This window comes from Elephas maximus, chromosome 7 (genome assembly GCF_024166365.1).
Source record: "Elephas maximus indicus isolate mEleMax1 chromosome 7, mEleMax1 primary haplotype, whole genome shotgun sequence".
Classification (NCBI taxonomy): Eukaryota; Metazoa; Chordata; class Mammalia; order Proboscidea; family Elephantidae; genus Elephas; species Elephas maximus.
This window is the reverse complement of record NC_064825.1, coordinates 83,746,280-83,770,583: the sequence shown is the minus strand read 5'-3', so window position 1 is coordinate 83,770,583 and position 24,304 is coordinate 83,746,280.

The following is a 24,304-nucleotide window of genomic DNA, read 5'->3' as shown; positions in this document are numbered from 1 at the left end:
GACTATTCAGATATGAAGAAATGTATTATGTTTGAAGATAAGAAATGGAGTATCTCAAGAGAGAGTTTCATAAAAATGACTTATTTACGGAAGAAATTCAGATTTTTCCCCTCCTGAATTGTGAGAGGAACATAACTGGAGAAGTTACCATGATCACGTGCAGATGCCATCACTGGAAGAAAGAAATAAATGGACAGGGGCGTTTATTGATCCCAAATGTTGAATGCACAGGCTCAGTCACCCCTGTCCGCTTTCTGGAGGAACAAGCTCTAATTTCACCAGCTGTGGAAAAGCCATGGAGATTCTCCTATGTTGAAGTCGTCAACATTTCACATCATAGAGTCAGGGGCGGAAGCATGTAAGATGACAAATACAGGGCATCAAAAAAAAAAAAAAAAAAAAAACCCAGTGCCGTCGAGTCAATTCCGATTTACAGCGACCCTATCAGGGAGGAAAAATTCCTAAGTCATCAGGATGCCTTGACCTGACTTTAATCTCTTTTACCCAGCAACTGAAAAACAAATAAACAAAATCTTTCCCTCCATATAATTTCAGAAATGGAACAAGTAAAAATTTGATAGTATACACAAAGTACACAACTTTGGAGAGGAGTGGTAACTTGGAATAATAGGGGTGGATCCACTTCCTATTACACAGAAAAAGCTGGCTACCTCCCCACCAAGCCCACATAATATACTGCCTATTGGTGGGACGTCTGCTTGTTAGCAGTTCTGATCACAGAATTTGCTAATCTATATAATTGTCTAAATCTATAGAAATTGCTCAGTTTAGGAACGCATAGGCAATAATTCTAATCTGTTTACAAGGACTTCAATAGCCTCATAAATTCTACTTTTGGAAAATATTCTCACCAAGATATCCATTCACATTCTTTACCACCTTCTACCCATTTTCACAGAAAAGCAGTCAAGTCGGGCCTCTTAGGGGACCCAGTTCCAGTTGTTCAGCATCTATGATACAATTCCCTATCAAGAAAAAAAAGTGGCAAAGAGAGGCAGGAACTCCATTCAAACCTAAATACTTAGCATCTCAAAGGTGACAATCTGCCTGTTCCATAATGACTCTCAAAAATTTGATGGCAGTTATCAATTTTTATCTTGAGATTAATTTGTTTTTCAGTGTATTTTTTAAACCAAATGGCATTTGAGTTCAATTTTATTTCTTTTTTAATGTTTTTTTTCTCTCTGATTTTCAGGAAAATGGTAGGAAGTATGGGGGGAGGGATATTATTTTCTGAAATTACTGAACTACAAAGCTAAAACGACATTAACCTATAATAATAAATGTAATAATAACAGTAATAATTATATACCATTTGTTATATGCTGGGACTATTGTAAGCACTTTTATATATTAACTCATTTAGTGCACAGAAAAAAAATCCTATGATATAGGTATTTCTCTTAGTCATCTAGTGCTGCTATAACAGAAACACTACAAGTTGATGGCTTTAACAAAGAGAAATTTATTCTCTCACAGTCTGTTGTTGTTGTTAGGTGCCTTTGAGTCGGTTCTGACTCACAGCGACCAACAGAACAAAACAACAACCGGTCCTGAGCCATCCCCACAATCGTTGTTATGCTTAAGCTCATCGTTGCAGCCACTGTGTCAGTCCACCTCATTGAGGGTCTTCCTCTTTTCCGCTGGCCCTGTACTCTGCCAAGCATGATGTCCTTCTCCAGGGACTGATCTCCCCTGACAACAAGTCCAAAGTATGTAAGACACAGTTTCGCCATCCTTGCCTCTAAGGAGCGTTCTGGCTGTACTTCTTCTAAGAAAGATTTGTGCATTCTTTTGGCAATCCATGGTATATTTAATATTCTTCGCCAACACCACAATTCAAAGGCATCAATTCTTCTAGTAGGGTACAAGTCCAAATTCAAGGCATCAGCTCCAGGGGAAGATTTCTCTGTCGGCTCCGAAGGAAGATCCATGTCATCAATCTTCCCTTGGTCTGGGAGCATCTCAGTGCAAGGATCACAGATCCAAAGGACACGCTCTGCTCCTGGTGCTGCTTTCTTGGTGGTATGAGGTCTCCATGTCTCTCTACTTACTTCTGTCTTTTATATCTCAAAAGAGCTTGGCTTACGACACTATCTAATCCTGCAGATCTCACCAATATAAAAAAAAATAACCGCTGCTAATCCATTGTATTAACATCATAGTAATAGAATTTACAACACATAGGAAAATCTCATCAAATGACAAAATGGTGGACAGTCATACAATATTGGGAACCATGGCCTAACCAAGTTGACACATATTTTGGAGGGACACAATTCAATCCATGACAGCATTATTATTATTATTATTATCTTAATTTTACAGATGAGAAAGTTGGAGATATAGAAATGTAAAGCAGTTTGCCAAGGATATCCTATCCAGTAAACAACAGAGCTGACATTCAAATCCAGGCAGTCTGGATCCTAATCCTGCGCCTCACCCCGCTCTTTGTTTTTTCAGTTCAGGCAGCTTGTACCCATGAAGATAAACGATTTCAGCCCTTGGCAAGTGATTGACCTCCAGCTACAGTGGTTTTATCAGTGCTACCCTGACAGGCTGCCACTAGAGAAATAAAATTACCTAATCACCTAGCCATCTGTAGTTAAAAATGATATTAAATCCTTGTGGCTAAAATTATCTCACACAGTGTGCTTGTGATGGTTATGGATCAGAGACAGGAAATGGAGCCAAAAACACAAACCAATGAAAGAAATGAGATATGGAGGCTTGGGTCAACTTCATGCTCAGAGTATCAATGATGCGTTGGAATCAAACATTCCTTCTATGGGCACCACACAGATAGATAAATCTATAAAATGAGTAAAAGCCATACCTCAGAATGGTGTGAGGATTCAAAGTCATGTGTAAGCCTTTAGCCCAAGTCATTTTTAGTAATGGTTGTTAGTTTCTTTCCTCTTTCTTCCTTTTCTACGTCTTTCCTTTTTTCTTTCTTCCTTCCTGCTTTCTTTTCTTCTTTCTGTCCTTTTTTTCCTCTCTCTTTCCTCTCCCTTCCTTTCTTCCTTCTTTTGTCACTTCTTCCATCCTTTCTTTCTTCTTCTCCTTCTTCCTCCCTTCCTTTCTTCTCAATTATCACCTACTAACCCTTCCACTTCCCTGAGTGGTCCACCATTAAAGCTAGTAATATGGTATTAATGGCAAAAGAAGGAAAAATCCAATAAAGCTGAGAACTGTTGGTGATTACTCACAGAACTACAAGACAAGTTAGGAAAAATTGTGATAGTCCAGTCTCATTTTAACACTCAGAATTGGGGTCAACATTGAGCTACATCCATTTGTAGTTTCTACTGTAAAATATCACAGGCACCCAAGATATCAGTTATTCATAATACCACAGCCCCACATCACTACACAAGGGCAACTGTTTGGTCACAAATGCAATAAAATTATTATTCAAGAGAAGATTCTAACAGCCTTAGAATTGCAAAAGCTCAGGGTTGAAAGACATTATAAAAGAAATGTAGCCCCAAAATTTGGCTTGGATTTTCTCTAGAGTAGTAGTTCTGAGCTAGGAAAAAAATGCTTTCGGTCTGAGGGGTTCTCTTTTTATCTTAAGTTAACATATGTTTCTTATGCAGAGAAAAAAAAAAACTTTTTATGATATACCATCCTTTTAGTTTTCATAGATGCTTGTTTGACGATCCATGATTATACATCATTTCCGTATTTCTCATAAACACATAACAAACACACATATATAATAGTAAGTAAAAAAATTCATAAAATTAATAATTTACAAGATTGGCACTATCTTGACTCCAACTGCAGTCCTGATTTACTTAATTTTTTACATTTTACCCATTAGCTGTTTGCAATATGAAGGAAAGTGTGAAGCAAATAAGTAATGTATTCATGTACCATCTCCTTGGGTGTACAAAGGTTAAGAAAAGTTGATTATAAATAAATGAGATCTATGACAAAGGCAGAGGAGCAAGGTGACCAACCCCCCAAATTAATCAACATATAAATTAATCTTGCTTCTAAACAGAAAGTAGGACAGGAAGCATTGTCATCAATAATCTACTATGCCAAGACATTCTTCAAGGTGAATACTAATGAATATAAACAAATAGTACCTGGATGAAAAATTTAAATTCTTAAAAAGTTAAAAGAAATAGTCTGAACGTTTTTCATCCTATAAACTATATTTTAATTATCTTATTACTGTTATCAACAATAGTGCTGTCACAATGACAAATTACCATTTAAGGAGCACCTACTGTGTGCTCCATGCAATGAGAAAAACTTTCTACATGTTTTCTCTACTTTTCACACTCATCTTTCAAGGTCAGTTATTACCCACATTTTATAGGTTCAGCAACTGAGTGTCAGAGAGTTTATATAATTTATCCATAAAGCTTTGACAATCGGATTTACACTTAGGCTTCTCTGATTTCAAAGCCTAGATCTTTCCACAGTGTTAGAGAAAAATGGAAAATGCTTTTCTGAAAGCACATACTTTTACTGAGATAGTCTGTGTTACAATAACTCTAGCGCTCGTTGTCTAATTGTTATCTTCAGTTTATTTAAGAAGTAATTTCTAAACTGCCCTCTGTCCTCCATACTGTTGAAAGTTAAAAGCCTTACAATGAATCCAATATGACTTCTCAAATGGAAAGACTAAAGGCAATATTGTCTTTTCACCACATAACTTTTGATGTGTTCTAGAAATGACTTTCTATAATAAGGACTGGATGAGTAAAAGACAAAGAGACTCTCTGAGGTGCAGACAAGAGAAGGAATTCTCCTAAAGAGAGGAAAAAAAAAAAAAAAAACTCTTTAATGATGACCCTCCCCACCCATCCCAGATCTCATTACACGCAGAAAATGGTTTTCATTGTCCCTTTTTTCTTCTTCTTCTCTAATTACCCATCAACTATCTTCTTCTGTTAGGGAAAAAAAAAAATACATGGAAATTCTATATTTTCAAACCTTGTCAACATGCATGGCACTAGAATATTGTGAGGAAAAAAATACCCAGGCATGGCTAGTAATTTTTAAAGACTATCATCCATTAGGAAAGCCTGGTGGCTTAGTGGATAAGGACTATAGCTGCTAACCAAAAGGTCAGCAGTTCGAATCCACCAGGTGCTCCTTGGAAACCCTATGGGGCAGTTCTACTCTGTCCTATAGGGTCGCTAAGAGTCAGAATCGACTTGACAGCAACAGGCTTTTTTCTTTTTTTTAATCATCCATTAGGGATGGGCGTGAGATTTGAAAAAGTGAAATTTTGACAATTCAATTGTATATACTGATTGAAGAAAGAAAAGGAAGAATCAAAATACTCGTGTGACGGTGAACAAAGTTTTCTCTCCAAAAAGCACAGTCTTAATGGGCTTAGAAAGGAGCCCTGGTGGTGTAGTGATTAAGCACTTAGCTGCTAACCAAAAGGTCAGCAGTCCAAACTTACCAGCCATTCCACAGGAGAAAAACATGGCAATCTTCTTCCATAAACATTACAGCCTTGGAAACCCTATGGGTCAGTCCTACTGTGTCCTATAGGGTCACAATGAGTAGAGTTTAAATCAAAAGGTCTAGCTCCAAAGAGATCTAGACTAGATGGAAAAACAGAGTAGTGAGGTCAGGAGGAGATAAAATGGATCATCAAGAACCCTTGAGTCCTCTGAGGACCATGGTTTCAGGGGACACCTAAGTCAAGTGGCATAACAAAGTGTATTAAGAAAACTCTCTGCATCCCATTTTGGTGAGTGGCATCTAGGGCCTTAAAAGCTAACAAGTGGTCATCTAAGATGTAACAGTTTGTCTCAACCAATCTGGAGCAAAGGAGAATGAAGAATACCAAAGACACAAGGAAAATATGAGCCCAGGAGAAAGAAACGGCCACATAAACCAGAAACTCCATCAGCCTGAGACTGGAAGAAGTAGATGGTGCCCGGCTACCACCAATGACTCCCCTGACAGGGAATACAACAGAGAATCCCTGATGGATCAGGAGAAAAGTGGGATGCAGGCCTCAAATTCTAGTAAAAAGGCCAGACTTAATGGTCTGACTGAGACTGGAGGGACCCCAGAGGTCATGGCCCCTGGACTCTCTGTTAGTCCAAAACCTAAACCATTCCCGAAGCCAACTCTTCAGACAAAGATTAGACTGGACCATAAGACCTAAAATGATACTAATGAGGAGTGTGCTCCAAGAAGACACATGAGACTATGTGGGCAACTCCGGTCCGGAGGTGAGATGAGAAGGCAGAGGGGAACAAGGAGCTGGTTGAATGAACACGGGAAATACAGGGTTGAGAGAAGAAGTGTGCTGTCACATTGTAGGGAAAGCAACTAGGGTCATATAACAATGTGCATATAAGCTTTTGTATAAGAAATTGACTTGAATTGTAAACTTTCACTTAAAGCACAATTTAAAAAAAAAGAATGCTTGAGTCCTACAAGTATGCTAATAACTAATTCTTATTGGATTTTTCTATAAGAAAAGCATTTGGCTGATTTAAAGAGGTGGTATCAGAATAAACTCTTCAGTTTTGTTTCAATATGCTTTATTTTGAGAAAATCCACTCAAATTTTACGCTTCCTCAACTTTTTTCACCCTTAATTATCAATATATATTTCATGACAAACAATTGATACTTTTCTCTAACTCCCTATGCATGTGTTATTTGTATAATATGAAATTATTCATGGACATTTGCAGTATATTCCCTGTTGGGTGGCACCATACAGTCATTTATCCAACAAATACTAATCTTTGGTAAGTTCTGTTCTAATTGGCTGGTATGTAGAAGTAAGGCAAACAGACATGGCCCTGCTCTCATAGAGAGTACCTCCTAGTTGAAAGATGTGAACATTAAACAATTAAACAAGACAGTAACAAAATCTAGGCAGAGATTTAGAACAGTGGCATGCAATAGTGACTGGGTAGCTACTTTATATCATGGACAGGAAAGATCTTTGAGGAGGTGGCATTCAAGCTGCATCGTGAATAATAAGAAACAGCAACTGGAGTGAGTAGGGTTCAGTGTCTAGGTAAAGGACAGGGAATAGAGACAAAGCAACGGCTCTGTGATCCGATACCTTAGAAATTGTTGGGGAAAACTACAGGCGTTTGTGTCCAATTTTATGTATGTACTTTGAGTTCCTCTTTTCAAAAGCATTTCTAAAAGAAAAATGCCCAGAGGGAGATTCTTAAAAGTTTGGTATCCTCTTTAACACAAAAGCATCAAGAACAACTACTAACTTGAAAGGGAAATGCAGATTTCTTTAGGGGAGAAGAGACAAGCCACTAGGTTTTGATTGTACAAGTTGAGCTTCATAGGTGAATTTGATGCTTGTTATAGCTCCTGCATGCCTGAATGAAATAAATGAGAAATCCAATTTCCCTTTTTTGCAACAAGACAGAGTCATTAAGTCTTTGCTGCCTTCTTCATTTGAAAACTCCTCCATATTTTATTCTCCTTCATAAACAATGTTTAGATTAGAACAGTGAACAGTGGAGTTGAAAGGAACTTTTAAAGGTCATCTTCTGTATACCCCTTGCTTCAGGCAAGGTTTCATTTATGCCCACCCAAGGAGCAGTCTTCTCTTATGTCAGGTTTTGTTGTGGGTGATGTTTATTTTTTCCGGGGGGAAGTTGGGGTAGAGAGGAGAGTAACGAAGAGCATGTTTGCCTTAAAAGCATAAGCAGGGTTATTTTTAATGTAGGCACCCTCCCCTTTCTGTAATGCCAGGGGCAGAGTACTCTCCAAACGCCTTATACACTTACTTTCAGCTCTAAATGTATTTGTGCAAATCTCATGAATCATCAAGGCTTTTGAAAATATTTATAGGGAGAGAAACTCTACCCTTTTCATTAGAGTGAGTAAAACTCACATTATCTGGCTATTGTTTAAGGAGAACAATGGATGGGTGGATGAAAGAGAACGTCAGCTGGATCAACAAACAGCTGTTCCAACAGAAGTCCTGCTATCCTATACAGCAGAGCAGAGTTAATTGTTCTCTTCTCTGGAGTGTCTAAAGCAGCTTGCTAAATACACAGTACACTCTTAAACCAAAGTCACACGTTGGAAACCATATGAGACCTTCATCATGGTGGACACCTAATTTCCAGAGAGAAAGCTTCCGGCCTTTAATGGTTTCTTTATGTGCTCTCCAGAGAAGACTTCATCACCATCCAAAGCAAAATATTCTAGTGTCTTCTTCAAAAATCTAGTTGAAACTTCTGCTGTTGAGGCATAATCCAATGCCATCTTGTCCAGGCTTCAATGGAAGCAGGGTATCTCATTTTGCATATACCTTTGCATATACACATAGCCTCTTGCAATATTACTTCCTCTAGGTCAAGTAAATTGATTTTCATCTGAAAGCAGCTTGTTATAGTAATGGGAATCAGTTCTGGACAAGAATCCTGATTCTACCACTGACCAGTTTTATGGGCCACTTACGTATTAATTGTGAGGCTTAGTTTATTCATTTAAAAAATGGAGATTACACTTCCTTTCTCAAAGAATTGTTGTGAGGATAAAAAATGATAATGCATAAAAATCTCTTAACAATGTGGCTGATACATACTAGCTTACAATTTATATCACTACTTATCCACTCTATTTTTTCTTATCAGTGGATTTTTTTCCAAGTTTTTTTATCCGTTGTTTAAGTCTTAGAGTTCAGATACAGGTTGAATTATCTAAAAAACATTCACATATGTAAACATTTCATTAACAACAAAATATGAAAGCTATAAATTCATATTCATATCTTGCTTATGATACAACATCACCTATGAATCCTTTTCGGGAATCTTCTTAAAGCCTGCCCTTTCTAACATATATTCAGAGATTATTTTTCTTTTCTTTAGATAGGAATTACCAACAGTATTAAATTACGACCGCACTTCTCTCAAATTCCCAAGGCATTTTAAATATTAATCTTTCTCTCTGACTGCAACAATATTGCTAGTCACCATTCTGTCATTCAAATTATAAATGAAAATTGTAAATAGGGCTGTCATAAGTACCAATTTTAAGGGAAGAACACTTGACGTATCTGAAAACATGCTTTTAAAACAAGTTATCTTCTATCTACAAATCATTCCACAATATTTTTTTTCTTTGCTCATGTATGTAATGTGCCAAGCACTGTGGCAAGGAACAAGGATGACATATTCTTAAAGATTTCAATTTAGAGAGGGAGAAAAATACGCAGGGAGGTGAAGTTATAGCACAATATTAAAGCAGAGGTAAAAAGTGCCAAGAAACAATTTAGGTGGGATAACTGTGAGGTAGTCTAGATAGAGAGTGGTATAATAGATTTATTAGCCAGCTGACTCTAAGCTATCACTTCACATTTATGAGTCTCGGTCTTCTCCTTTGTAAAGTGGAGATTTATAGGAAATTATAGGATTAAGCTAATGGATGTGTTTGGAGTCCTCCTTCCAGAGATCCCAGATCCCTGATAATAGAAGGGGATTCCCAAACAGCTATCACCCCTCAGGATTCACCATCATCTAACTCTCTAGCTTCTCCCCTTAGGATAAAGTTTAAATTCCCTACCATGATTTCACAACTGTCCACTATTCCTTTCCATGTATCTCTCCTGTCTTATTACTATGTGCTACTCTCCCCAGACAAAGAAAGATGAAAAGCTTTGTAGTCAGGGGAAGGGCATATTTATGATGAAGTCTCAGCAACATGAAAAAACATTGCATATCAGGAAATATTTGAGATTTTAAGGAGCCCTGGTGGTGCAACAATTAAGCACTCAGCTGCTGATCTAAAGGTTGGCGTTTAGAACCCATTCAGCAGCTCCATGAAAGAAAGACCTGGCGATCTGCTCCCATAAAGATTACAGCCTAGAAAACCCTATGAAGCAATTCTACCCTGTCATGTGGGGTCACTGCAAGTTGAAATGGACTCAATGGCACCCGACAACAACAAGGTAACTAAAGAAGGTGGGAGTCATGTAAAGAAAAGCAGGGGATGGCCTGGAGAGGTAGGTTTGGGGTGAGGTTAAATAGCAAAATAAAGAAATGGACTTAATTTTATAGGCAATGGGAAATTACCAGAGGAGCTCAATTTTTTTCAGGTTTTTTTTTTTCCCATATATACCAGAGCAAGTCTCCTTATATTTATTTTTAAATTATCACTGGTGGTGGTGAGGAATGTGGACTGGAAGAGTTAGCAGCTAGAGGCTGAGACATCAGACAGTTAACTGCAGAAGAGTTTCAGGTGAGGTATGACAAAAACCTGATGGAAATACATGTTTAAAGAATCTTTCTATCACAGTGTTAAATAATAGTGTTTTATCAATTATGCGAAGCCATCAAATTCACTATAACCTGTCACAAATGCATGTCTCAGAAACACAAGCCTGAGAGGGACCATAAAGGAGATTTCCTCCAACTTCCCATGTCATGTTTTAATCCTGTCTACTTTTTTTTTTTACTTTGGGAGATCAGGTATTAGGACCCAATTCTTTGATTAAATGAAGGCTGTCTGAATTTAAGGAACCCTGGGGGTACAAACAGTTAAGTGCTTGGCTGCTAACTGAAAGGCTGGCAGCTCAAACTCACTCAGCGGCTCCGTAGGAGAAAGACCTGATGATCTCCTTCTTTAAATCTTTAAAGATGACAGCCAAGAAAACCCTATTAGGCAGTTCTACTCTGTCACATGGGGCCACCATGATTTGAAATTGACTGGATACCACACAACAATAACAAGTCTGAATTTACCTTCGAAATATATGAAGGTAATTTTTTTTTTTTTTTTTAAGAATCCGTTTAACTATTACCTTAGCTTGGAGAGTCCTACTCCATTCATCTCTTGACAGTGAGATTGAATCCTATTATATCACAACCCTTAGCTCAATTTTAGATGCTCTACCCTTTGCTAGCAAATTGCCTACACGAAGATTCAGAAACCGATGTCAGTTTAACCCTATTACATTCTATTGCGGAGGCTCTGTTATCTTCACCTGGTTTAGAGTAGATGATTACACACCACAGGACCCCAGAACCCAGGGCTCCTCTCAGATAAAGAAATATAACCTAAAGTAGGCTGTATTCAGGGCTCTGTCAGTTGCTGATAAAGCTAAGAGGATATAAAGATCATCACAGCTATTGCGCTCCCCCGAGGTAACAGTCAAACATTATCTAACAATAGGCTCCCAGGATTAAACTGTAGATAGCTTGCCTAGGTGGTCCATTTTAGCCCTGACCCAGCCAGTATCTCCTTTGGCAGCTTAACTCCAGTAGTGTCAGAACATTACATGAGTCTATTAAGATTTACCAAGATATTTACTCTTTGTTATCTATTAAAATAAAAGCCTTCATTTTTAACCTTTCCCTCTATTTACCTGACATTCTCTCCCAATAAAGCACCTACGCACTCCTCAGGAACAAATGTCGATTTAACATTTTCCACTATAACCTTTATGACAGCTATAGATGTTTGACAGCGTGTAACTTAAACATTTCAGCAAAGCTTAGCATATTTCCCCAAGAAGCAATTGGAAGGAAACAATATATTTCTTAGTAATCAATCTGGACCTCGCTGCCTTTCTCTCTCCCTGCCTTTTCGCCTTCCTCTTCTCTGACAGTTGCCATGGTGCCAAAGTACTTGTGGTGTCAGCGCTGCTTTTTACAATGTAAATTAAGTATGTACCTGTTACAGAAAATTTGGGAGAAAAATACCGAACAGTAGAAAAAGGAAGAGAAAAAAATTAATCTGCAATAAATAATCACTGGGAAAAATTCCATGTAGTATTTTTTCCTATGCATAAAATACTGAAGTTTTACTGTATTGGGTTTTTTTTGTTGGTTTATTTTGTTTTTAATGTGTTTACATAGGTCTGATCCATACTAACTTGTTATAGTCAGGAATCTTTTGGTGGTAAGTGACAAAAACCAAAATCAAATGAACTTAAAAAAGGAAAGGAAGAAAGAAAAGATAATCTTATTCACTTATGTAACTTGGAATAACAGGGGTAGATCAGGTCTTATTCTCATCTATTAAATAGGAAATGTTCACACAATGTGGCAAGAAGCAAGAAAGTATTTTAACATCCTTTCATCTTAGGACCCCAGAGGATTGAGGGACTTTTTAACTCTCGGGAAAGAATTCTGGTTGACCCTGGATCAGTCACTATGTTGGGGCACAATACTCTGATTGTTGGCGCCTAAGAATTGTAACAATTTCAGGAAGAGCAGTTTCCCAATGGAACGAGAGGTGCAGCTTCTGAAATAACTGCTAGGAAGAATTGCAGTCAGTCAAAAACAAGATATAAATATTTTCTGGTATCAAAAACCATTTGTTTTCCAAGAAGTAAGAATATTCCCTGGAAAGGCTTCAGCCCACTTACTTTGGTCATGTATCAGGAAAGACCAATCGTAGAAAAGGACAACATGTTTGGCAAACTAGAGAGTCAGCGAAAACGAGGGAAACCCTAAATGAGATGAATTGATACAATAGTCACATAATGGACTCAAACTTATCGATAATCATGAAGACGACAGAAGACTGGGCAATGTTTTGTTCTGTTATATATAAGGTTGCCATGAGTTGGGGTTAACTCAATAACAGCTAACAACAACAAGAAAAATATTCCCTATCCTACAATGGGAGAGAGTAGCTGAATTTCACGAGATGCATTTTCAAGTTATAACATTTGTCCTTCCTCAAAGATTTTGATTTCTCTCTTCTTACCACTTTAGCTGTAGATCTCTGCATTGGCAATACAATGCTACAGATAAAGATGTTGCACCCTTCAAAAGCGTCAGAGTAGTAAAAAAGATTAAGAATCAACTGTTCATCCATTAAGCAATTAATCAAAATTTACATACAATTGACCTATCCCCAAAGATTTACGGTCTCCAATCTTTTATAACTTTAAATAATGTTACCCTGCACCTAAAGCATTTTCTGGACTTGTAATTATTTGAGACTCATTTCTAGAAGTGGGGTTACTAGTTCAAAGGGTATAGTTCACTTAAAGACCCTCAATACACAATCCCTGCTATCACTGAAATAGTGATTCAATGGTTGTCATTCCCTGGTGCTGTCTGGATCAGCTGGTTTACTTTGGCATTAAATTGTCCAGTCGCCTGCTTGTATCAGCTCTTGTATTTAGTTGTCAGCACTAAGTACAGTGCCTTGTACATGAAATCCATTCAACAAACTTTCTCAAGGGTGAACAAAAAGATGCTGATGTTGAGAATCTGGGGATTTTCCCAATTAATCTGTTTTTAGGGTGAAGATATGAGGAGGAAATTCCTTTTATACACAAGTAGGACACTGAAGACAAATGACTGAGAAAGGAAAGCAACTTACCTCGTTCATTAAGTATAAAGGGTCATTTAAGTTTTACCTGCTTGTCTGCTGCTGTCAGGAGCTTAACCTACTCCAAATGTCCAAATATTAAGCAAACCAGTATTTATGGAAAGAAACCACTTGGTGTAGATAGTGGGAAGAGCTCTAGCTCTGGAGTCGTGAGACTTAAGCACTCATCCCTGCTGTTAACTTCTCTAAGTATTGGTTTCCTGATTTGACGAACTGAGATACAAATGTCTGCTATCACAGTACCTCAAGGTTGCTGTAAGGAACCAATAGCCTAATGCATGAGAAAGTTCTTTCTAAATTGTAAAATTCTGCACAAATAGATTATTTTTACCACTTAGTATTACAAACCCAGAAGAGTTGTTCTTAAGTAACTTGAGGTTGGACATCTCTTTGAAAATGCAAAGTAGGAGCACTTCCTCTGGAAAAATGCACATACTAAAAAAATTATATACATCTGGGGAGTTTATGAAACTCCTGAAACTGAGCGGTAGATGGATCTTAGGTTGAGAATTCTGAGCCTGGAATGTTGTAATCTTTTAAAGTTATAAATTATTTCAAGAGTCAGAAAAGTCAAGAAAATTATGTAGCAGATGCCTGTGTACCAGTCACTCAGATTTTAAAAATGTTAACATTGTGTCATATCTACTACAGATCTTTTGTTAAATATATCATTATGGATACAGCCACAACCAAACCCACTACTTCATTCTAGAGTGTTTTATGCAAATAAAATCTAAAACATTGCCCCTGATCACAAGAAACTTGCACTCTAGTCAGATAGACATGGTACACTTAAAAGAAAAGGAAAAAAAAATAAGAAGCAAGTACGGTGTGATAATTACGGAAGATTGATACTTCCCAGAGAGATCACTGGGAAAACTGAAGTCATCCAAGAAATTGTCATGGAATAAGCTTCATCTGAACTTTTATTTGTGCTTTTAACAAAGAGCAAAAGATGTACAGGTAAGAGATATCTGACACACAATGTGAACTTAAACAATATACGTTGAATGAGTGATTAAATGAATGAATGATTAGGTAGATGAATTTATTTCTTGAGCACCTATTATGTGCCACAAACTATGCTAGGTCTTGGACATATAACATAGATCCATTAGATGTGTTTGCTAGTCTTAATAACCTCTGGCTATAGCAGAAAAACACATAAAGAAATAAAAAACAAATAGCGAAAGATGAAAATAGAAGGAACAAATCTGTCTTGGAAGAACTACAGCCAGAATGCTCTTTACAGTTGAGGGATGGTGAGACTCTGTCACAGGTACTTTGACATGTTACCAAGGGGGACCAGTCCCAGGAGAAGGACACCATGTTTGGTAAAGTAAAGGATTAGCAGAAAAGAAGACCTTCAATGAGATGGATTGACACAGTGGCTGCAACGATGGGCTCAAACATAGCAACAATTGTGAGGATGAACAGGATCGGGCAATGTTTTGTTCTGTTGTACATAAAGTCACTATGGGTTGGAACCAACTCGACGGCATTTAACAACAACCTAACAACAAGATAAAAATGTAGTACTTTTTTGGGAATGACGCATAAAGGCTTTTTAGAGGAAGTATTATTTGAAGTTGGTTTTGAAGTATCAAGAGAATTTAAGTAGTGACGAGAGCATTTGAAAGAAATAGAGATCTGAAGCAGTAGGGAACTATTACTAGGACATAATGGGAGAACATGGAAATGAGGCCAGAGCCAGGTAATGGGCCCAGAATGTCTTTCTAAAGGTCTTTAACTTCAACCAGAAGTAAATTCAAATGTGCCTGACCATAAAAAAAAAAAAAACTAAATGTCTTACTAAAATATGTGGATTCCCAGGCTTCATATGCCAAGATTCTTCTTCAAAGATGGCCAGGAATTTCTATTGTTTACCAGTGTCCTAGGGAATTATTACCTTAGGCAAGTTTAGAAAATAATGCCGAAAAGTAACAAATATCCAGCGAGAGTTTTTAAGCTGCGAAGAGCTATAATTGACCCTGCATTTGGGGTCCTTCCTTTGGTGGCAGTGTGGACTCATCAGAGGAAGTTTGAGGAAGAAAATATTATGATGCCTTTTAGTAACTCATAACAAGATGTAATAGCTTTTTTATATCTTGTTAAATCCCCCATCTCATTTCCTCTTGCTTTATCCCAGTGGAGAAAAACCAATAGCTGGTCATGACTCTTTTTATCAAAACTCACCACCGCATTGCTCAGTTCCCCCTTCAACTTCCTTTGGCCCTCCTGAACTCAGCCTCTGCTTTCTAAAGCTGTGGTCTTAAGCACTATTTGCTTTAGCTTACGCTTTGGTCTCCTCAGGTCTTCTCCACATTTATCTAGTTCTGGAGCCCAATAGGAGAGGCAAGAACTAATTTCTTAGCAACTCCTGCATTCTTTTCATGGCTCAGCATTCTGCATGTATTCACTTCTTAAGCAGCTAAGCAAAAATAATGACACATAGTCAACCATTTCTGTCATTTATTCATGTAACAAACATTGACTGTCTTTTGTGTGGCAGGCACTGTGCTAGGTATTGGGAATACAGATGAATAATAAATTAAATTCCTCTGTTTCTAAAGCTCAGAGTTTAGTGGGACATGGCAAAAAAATAAACGAAATTGCCATAACGTACTTAATTTTAGAATGGATGGGATGAAAGTATTTTGTGAGCACAGAGGAGGGAATGATCTGGTGCTGATTAGAGGAGTCAAGGAAGGCTTCACAGAAAAGGTGACATTTGGATTTGGAAGGATTAGTGGAAAGCTGTAACGTATAAAGGAGATGTGGTGGGAAGGCAAACCAGCACTCCAAATGTTCTCTCTGCCATGCTATGTTTACCAACTCCTTTCATTTTAATTTGTCCCTAATCCCTGTTAAACTTTTCCCTAGATATTTATGACCATTTATTCTTTGCTTCATAGCTTTAAGTCACAGGTAGGTAGGGTCACAAAATTTCCCCTAGGTTTAAGTCAGGAGAATTATACAAGCTCGCCCAGGTTCACCCGAACATCCTATAACCATTGTCTGAGTCTCGCTTTGAAAACCAAACCTGAAACGAGATAATTTTCACGTGGTTTCAAGTCTCACCATCAACAATGCACATGATACCAGGCTCCATTCATGTATAATATAAGCAGGTGTAAAATTTCAGCCACAAGTCACTATAGACATATGTCAGATGGGCCTTGAACTTGGCTCCACCAAAATGATTTGAGCTTCCACAGAGAAAATATTTCTATTTGTCATCACTGCAAATAACCTCCCCTCCAGCACATATGCCAATAGCCACAGGCCAAATTGTAGAAACAGCACTCCTTGATTTGCAAACCATGGATAACAGATGCACCATCTCCAGACTGACAGCCTAGTATGTCGACACATAACAATAGCCAGCCACAGAGCTTAGTGAAAACCAACACAACATCTTAGAATAATGGAAGATGATGAAATGGATCTGCAAGGGGGACTTAATATGTGATTTTAAAAACCACTAACATATGAGGAAACTTCCCAGCTCCCAGCAGTATAGAAAGTAATGCAATAGTGTGTTTGATTAGAAAGTACTTCAGGATATATTAACGTAAGCACTTAGCAAGTCTCTCAAACATACCATTCTGCAACAAGCTTATAGATTTTTTTCAAACATATCCATTTCCACTTACATTGTGCTCTAGTTGATTGCTTTAAATGCAAGGGAAGTTCTACAAACTCGTTTATGTACACTAAATTCAAATTCCTTGCTTCCATTTTGTTTTGATATTTTTAAAAGAAAAAAAAATATTTAATCTCTGGATTTCTTCATAAGCTGTACACATCAGCCTGGTTCTGGAAGTGTATTTCCTATTCGAACCCTTGTAAAACAGTCATTTAACACTAGATCCTTCCCCTATGATTCCCTTGAGATCTTGATTTACTTTAAACCCAAAAGGGCAAAACATTCAATCAGATAATAAATCTATTGTTAACCTGGAAAGACATATGTTTAACTAGTCTTCTTGGCAGTGTTTGAGTTCAGCAGTTCTGACACAGGGAGCGACGTGCGAGAGCCAGCTACACAAAAAGAGAGTAAGAGACCTAAGATTAAAAAAAGAAGAGAAGAAGTCTCATTTTATTAAATAAAAATAACGGGAGGGTGAGTTTTATCAAGACTATATGAGCCCTGGTGATTCAATGAATGGTTAAGCATTCAGCGGTTCAAACCCACCCAGGGGCTCCTCAGAAGAAGGAGCTGGCGATCTGCTCCTGTAAAGATTAAAATATTACATCCTAGAAAGTCTGATGAGATAGTTCTATTCTATCACACGGGGTCATTATGAGTCAAAATTGACTCAATGGCACCTAACAACCACCACAGGCTATGTATCACAGGTGGGCTTAGGAAAACAAAAAGAAAGGTAAAGGGGAAATGGGAAAAGTGTGTAACTGTAAAATTCAACATAGGTTTGTCATTAGTGGTCAGAGCCTCATCAGAAAATGAGCCAGTAGACCTACCTCCTTCACACTGCAATCTGACCATTAACAGAAAGCACACTGGGGAAGGAAGGCAGTCTGAGGGAAACATCACAACCCCGTGGGATCCTGCAGCGGGAACAGAAAAGGCCATTCCTTCAGACTTACCAATTTGGGTGTATGCTCAAATCACCTGAGGAGCTTTCTGTAAAAATACACATGCCTGGACCACTAATCTGAGAATCTAATGCTGAAGTCTAAGGTACACACTATCCCAACAGTCCTACCACAAAAATCTGCATCCTTTTCCTAACATGTACGGTAATTCTCTAGTTAGCTAAGGTAGACAACGATTCTTAACCTTCTGTCACCATAATGTCCACAATGTCTATTAATAGATACTGCAATGCTCCATAACAGCCCCTGGACGAGACAAAAAAAAAAACCACTAAATTTTTGTTGCTAGGTCCCTTCCTTCATTCAGGCTACAAGTATTTATGGATCAGAATGCATGCTCTAGGAACAGTCCTAGGAAATAGGTGTGCCAAGATTAACAAGATAAATATCAGGATAACTAAATTTTAAGATGGTAATATCACTATCTATTATAGGAATAATGAACACACCATATTCCTGGCAAGAATAGTTAGCTCAATCATTAACTCACTCATTGACGATTTCTGTCACACAGAGTTTTTGTTGTTGTTAGCTGCCATTGAGATGGCCCCAACTCATGATGACCTTCTGTACATTATGAGTCAAAATTGCTTCTCCTGTGTCATTGTCAAAATTGCCAGCATATTCAAGTCTGTTGTGGTAGCTATTGTGCCAATCCATCTCACCCGGGGTCTCCATACCCTTGCTGGCACTTTACTTCACCCTGCGATTAATCCCTCCTGATGATGTATCCAAAGCAAGCAAGTTGGACAATGTTCTGTTGTGCTCCATAAAGTTTTCATTGGCTACTTTTCAGAAGTAGATTACCAGGCCTTTTTTCCTAGTCGTTCTTCATCTGGAAATTTTGCTGAAACCTATCCATGAGGGGTGACTCTGCTGGTAGAGCAACATGAAACCCACCACAGTACGACAAACTTGATGGACAGATGGTGGGAGTACTGTGTTAGGAGCCATATAGGAACAGATGAAACATAGTCCCTGCCCTCAAGGTATTTATATACTAATAAAGGACACACACACCCCCAGAGAATTGACTATTACAGTATGATACATGCTGGAAGAGAAGAATGTTTATTATGGGGAAAAAAAGGAAGAACATGTAACCGAAGCAGGACAAATCATGAACTGCTTTCAAGAGGAAAAGGATACTTGAAATGCATCTTGAAAAACATGCAAAAGTCGAGTGGGTAGACAAGGAATTAAGGGCATTCTAGACATAGAAAAGAGCATATGTAAAAGTATGGAGACACCAAAAAAGCAGGAAGCGTTTGAAGAACTGTGAATGAATCAGTTTGGCCGGGAACCTGAGTGCAGATATGAGGATGTGACAAGAGGTCCGGTACAGGGTTTTGAGTCTGGCTTTCATCTAGGAGTTAGTGGAGTCAAAAGAAGGGAGCGCTGGGATTGGCTATGCATTTTAGAATACTTATTTTGTGAACACTGTGGATAATGGGATAGAGGAAGGCAAGGCTGGAGGCATGGAGGCTACTGTGATAGTCCAGGGAAGAAAGAGTGAGGGCCTAAGTTAAGTCAGTGGAAGTAGAGTGGATAGGAAAGGGAGGGCAGGACTTCAGGAGATATTGGAGAGATGGAATTTACAGTACCTGTGACTAATTAAATTTTGGGGTGGGCATGAGCGGAAGGGGTGGGCATGAGCGGAAGGGATGGACCTAGACCATATATGTTGTCAGAGAAGTTAAATTTTCCCAGTGCCATGGAGTCGATTCCGACTCATAGCGATCCTATAGGACAGAGTAGAACTGCCCCATAGAGCTTCCAAGAAGCGTCTGGCGGATTCAAACTGCCAACCCTTTGGTTTGCAGCCGTAGCACTTATGTTCCCTAAATACAGATGCTTTGAATATTTGCTTTCTGCCTGAAATATGTTTTCTCTCGTGAACAAGAAAGAGCTCAACCCATTCTTCAAAATTCAGTCTAACATCATGTCTGGAAAGCTTCTCAATTCACCTCTTCCCTGCTCTCCTCCCTTAGTACTTTTATGCCCATATTCTAGTGTGCTTTGTGTATCCATTCGCTGCAACAGCACAGCCCTATCCTTAGCACAGTGACTGAATCATAGTTGTTGTTAACTGCCATGCTTTAGAAATGTTTATTGAATGAATTAATGTGTGATATACTTTTTTATATATATATGCTTTCTACCCAAGCTACAAACATTTGACAATTTAGACAATTTTCCATTGGGGAAAAAAAAAAAAACAAACTAAATGAATAATAGGTAAGTTAAACTACAGTTTTCCGGAAATTTTGATAATTCTAGCTAAATGAAGCAGTGCCCTCTCTTGTATTTGGTAGAGCTTAAAAAAAAAAAAAAAAAAAAAATTTTTTTTTTTTCTTTTTTAGTGCTTAGTGTTAAGACTGGAAATAATTATAGCAAGACCTTCTGGCTCCCAGTCTTTTAGTCTCTATACTTCATCAGACTGGAATGTAGGAGTAGGAATACTTTTATTATAAATGGAAGTGGGTTGGACACACTCTTCCAAAACATAACAGCAGCAGCACCATTCTGTTCTGTTTTTTCTGAGCACACATCCACAGTAGAGCGGCTTCATTCATGACCTCATGCGTGTACTTCAGGTTGGGCTTTTAATGTGTTAATGAAGTTAGTTGTTGAAAGGGTATCATTCTCCCAATGGTTAATGCTGGAAACATAGCCAACCCAGTGTCTTTAAACTTTGGTTCCAAAGGCATTACAGGAATCTATGAATGAAATGAAAATGTTTTGAAACCCAAGTCTCTTTAATAGCCTAAGCAATCATCAGTAAATCGCAGACTTTACAGGTAGAATTTTCAGTAAGGGTCAAGGAAATTCATTCATTAGAATTACGGGAGATAAAAATTTAAACGTCTCTGTAATATTTATAGGAAAAGTGTCATCAGTATAAAGCGGACTTAAATCACATTCATTCATTATTAAGGACTCCTCTACATTTCTGAGTGAAGTTTCTAATGGGATGAAATCTCTTCAGCTGCAATAACGTCATGACTGTCTATTTATATCTAAGTTGTCTTTGGTTATGGAAGTGCTTTTTAGGTTGGGTATTAAAGGAGGTTTTCCCTTTGAAGGAAGATGTTTAAGTGAAAATAACCCATTCCTTAGTGAGCAGAAGAAATTTGGAAATACCTCCTAATTATAATTACATAATACACGGCATGCAGACACAGTTCTACAATTTGTCTGGAAGTTCCGCCTGTGATTGGCTTTCTCTTTTGTTTTGTTTTTAAGGGTTAGGGTTTCACTTTCTATTTAAAATGGCAAAAAAACAAGACCAGAAAGTCTCATACTCACACAACAAAACCAGATTGACTGTGTTTCCCCTTTGCCATCAAGCACTCTGGCTCTCAAGTAGACTATTCGCTTTTAATATTGTTAAAAATCAATTATCATCCTATTAATGTTAATTTCCTTCCCACACATACCTGTGCTTTTGACAACAGTAACCTCTCATAACTATTGCTAACAAATTGAGAACTTCTGTTTAAATACACAGAACCGAAGGCGCACAGATGTAGCTGTTCATTTCCAATTCGTAAATGATATCACCTACGTAATTATTTGCTATTCAATTTGCAAAATTGTGCCTTTTGCTAAAAAAGCCTCAGGGTGTAACCAAATCATTAACTACAATATGTAAAATATTTAAAGCCAGTGACAGCACTAGTGAAGCATAAGAGAACAAAGCAGCAGGAGCAGAGCTTAAAGATAGCAATCGGCAGCATTCTTTGCCCACACTTCCCTGTCCCAATTACACAGATAACTCAGACAGGACCAGGGATAATTGAGTCATTCCTCCACTTTGTTCTGAAGTTGTAGATCTAGTCAAATACCTGCATCTATCAGGACTGGTGGGGATCTTCTTTCAAACATGCCCAGAGGCTAACAAATGATAAGTGAGAAGAGTAATGAAATGTACTCTTATCGGTTGGTAGGAAATATTCAATTTCATAAGACAGGTGTTTATTCAAGTCCTAACTTTCCTAATTAGACCCATTTAGCATTGTTGACTAAACTTTTATCTCACAGCAGAGTTAAGAGCCAGGGGCCCAATCAAGAAATTCTAGAAAGAATAACTGTAAAGGGAGAAAAAGCAGGCGGATAAGTCGGGCCATAATGAAATCATAAAAACCAGGGTATCGAGACTATAAACTTTGGACCAACTGAGGTTTGACAGCCCCTAATGAAGTTTTTGAATGCTGCTGAACGATCAGGAATCAAATGACTTTATCCCAAGTGATCTGGTGACTTCAAACTTAAACACTGTGGACCATCTAGCAGAGAAGGCATCTACACAACAGCCTGGTCAAATTGTCTAGCAGCAGGCCCCAAGTTGGATGACCTAAGGAACAAAGATTGGAAGTTAAGAAAGCCACAAATACAATACCTTTTGCATGTAAACCACAAATCCAAACCAGTTATCCTTGAGTCAATTATGACTCATGGTGACCCCAAGTGTGTCAGACTAGAACCGTGTCTATTGGGTTTTCAATGGCTGATTTTTTCAGAAGTAAATCACCAGGCTTTTCTTTCATGGCATCTCTGGGTGGGCTCAGACTGCCAACCCTTTGGTTTGCAGCCAAGCCGTTAACCGTTTGCACTGCCTAGGGTCTTGCAAATAACTTTTGCAACCAAAATAATTGGTTAATATAAACACTCTTTTCTAGCAACTTTTCACCCTTTACACTGGAATGGTGCTCAAAACCAAGTTCTGAGGACTTCTCATAAATTCAACAAAAGGTATTTTTTAAAGTGAGAATTATCAAAAGGGAATAAACCTTTAATATGCATTGGATATATACTGAGTCCTCTTACAAATGAGACATTAGCCAGAGCATAGAGAAAATTCAGATCAAAATATGATTATGGAGCCCTATCTTTTTAAAATAATGTTTTTGTTTTTTGTTTGTTTTTTTAATAAGCATGACTTATCTTTTTCTAATATCTGATACCAGATTTTTATTGGCAGTTATTTCCCTGGCAGACGATTACGTGAACATACTAAATCAGTAATTAAGACTCAGAACTCAGTGTGTTAGTGTTCACTGCATTTGACACTGGTTTTCTATCACAGCACGCCATCTCCCATGCATGCATCCCTGGCAGACACTCAGGTCTCCACGCCCACTTTGCTCATCCCCTTCTGTGCAAGCAGCTGTCAGCGTCCCTCACTCATCTCAATATTCCAATACATCATTCTAATACTGAGATGTTTTTGTGAATTTACCTTAACTTGTGTCTATAACGCTGCTATCCCTCTTAAAATCTCCTTCTCTGGAATGGGCTCTCCTCTGACATGTCCCTCTCCTCCTCTACCATCTATTCTTCTCTTTTCTTGAGAGATCTTGTCTGCTTACTGTTCAAGGCTCAGTTACCAATTTTGCTCAGCAGTTACAGTTCTTCATACCATTCTGAAGTCAATGGCTATGCTGGAGGGTTAGAGGGTGAAGGATGATCCATGTATGGAATAGGCTCTGGTGTCCCATGTTATATAATGAAGAACCAAGAATCTACAAAGGCTGGGGACTCTATGCTATAACATTATTTCTGCTTGTTACACAATACACTGAAGCCCAGGGTAAAGCTTTCTAAACTTGCTTAATAAACACAAAGTTCCAGAGTTATATGTTTGTAACAATATGAAACCACAGACTACTTAGTATACCACCTTCCTCCAAAACCTTAATCTCATTTGGAATTAGCTCTTCACCTTAAAAGTACTCCATAGATTGATGTTTCTTAGTATATTATGCAGCATGCACAACACACACATATATGTGTATGTTTACACACATCTACATATACACACATATATATATATACATACAGCACATGGTGTGTCTGTATGTGTTTTGGAGAACAAACATTTCTAACTCAGTGTACATCAAGTCACAGCTATAGCTCACCCACCGTACACAATCACTAGATGTGTTTGACAAAACACATTCTTGTTCACCATATAATGAATTGAACAATAAACGTCAAAAATATTTTTAACCACTTCTTTTTATAATTAACGATATAAAAGTTTAGATGGAAATCAAATATTCACTACAGAGCTCTCATGTACTGTAGCCAAAGGTTATTGGGGCTTTTCATACTTTTCTATTGGTCATGCTGATTGGTCAAGCTGATTCAGAGTTGGGTATTTCTCAGCTTTTACATGAGCACTTAAAGAGATATTCATTCTCAGGCTACATAGCTTGGCTCCACCACTGGCATCCAAGGTGGTTCTACAGAAGGTGGTACTTCTTCCACCTACCAGCTCCTTTGAGTCCCCCTCAGGGCCTAGGTGCACGTTCCAGGGGAAGGCATACTTCATTGAG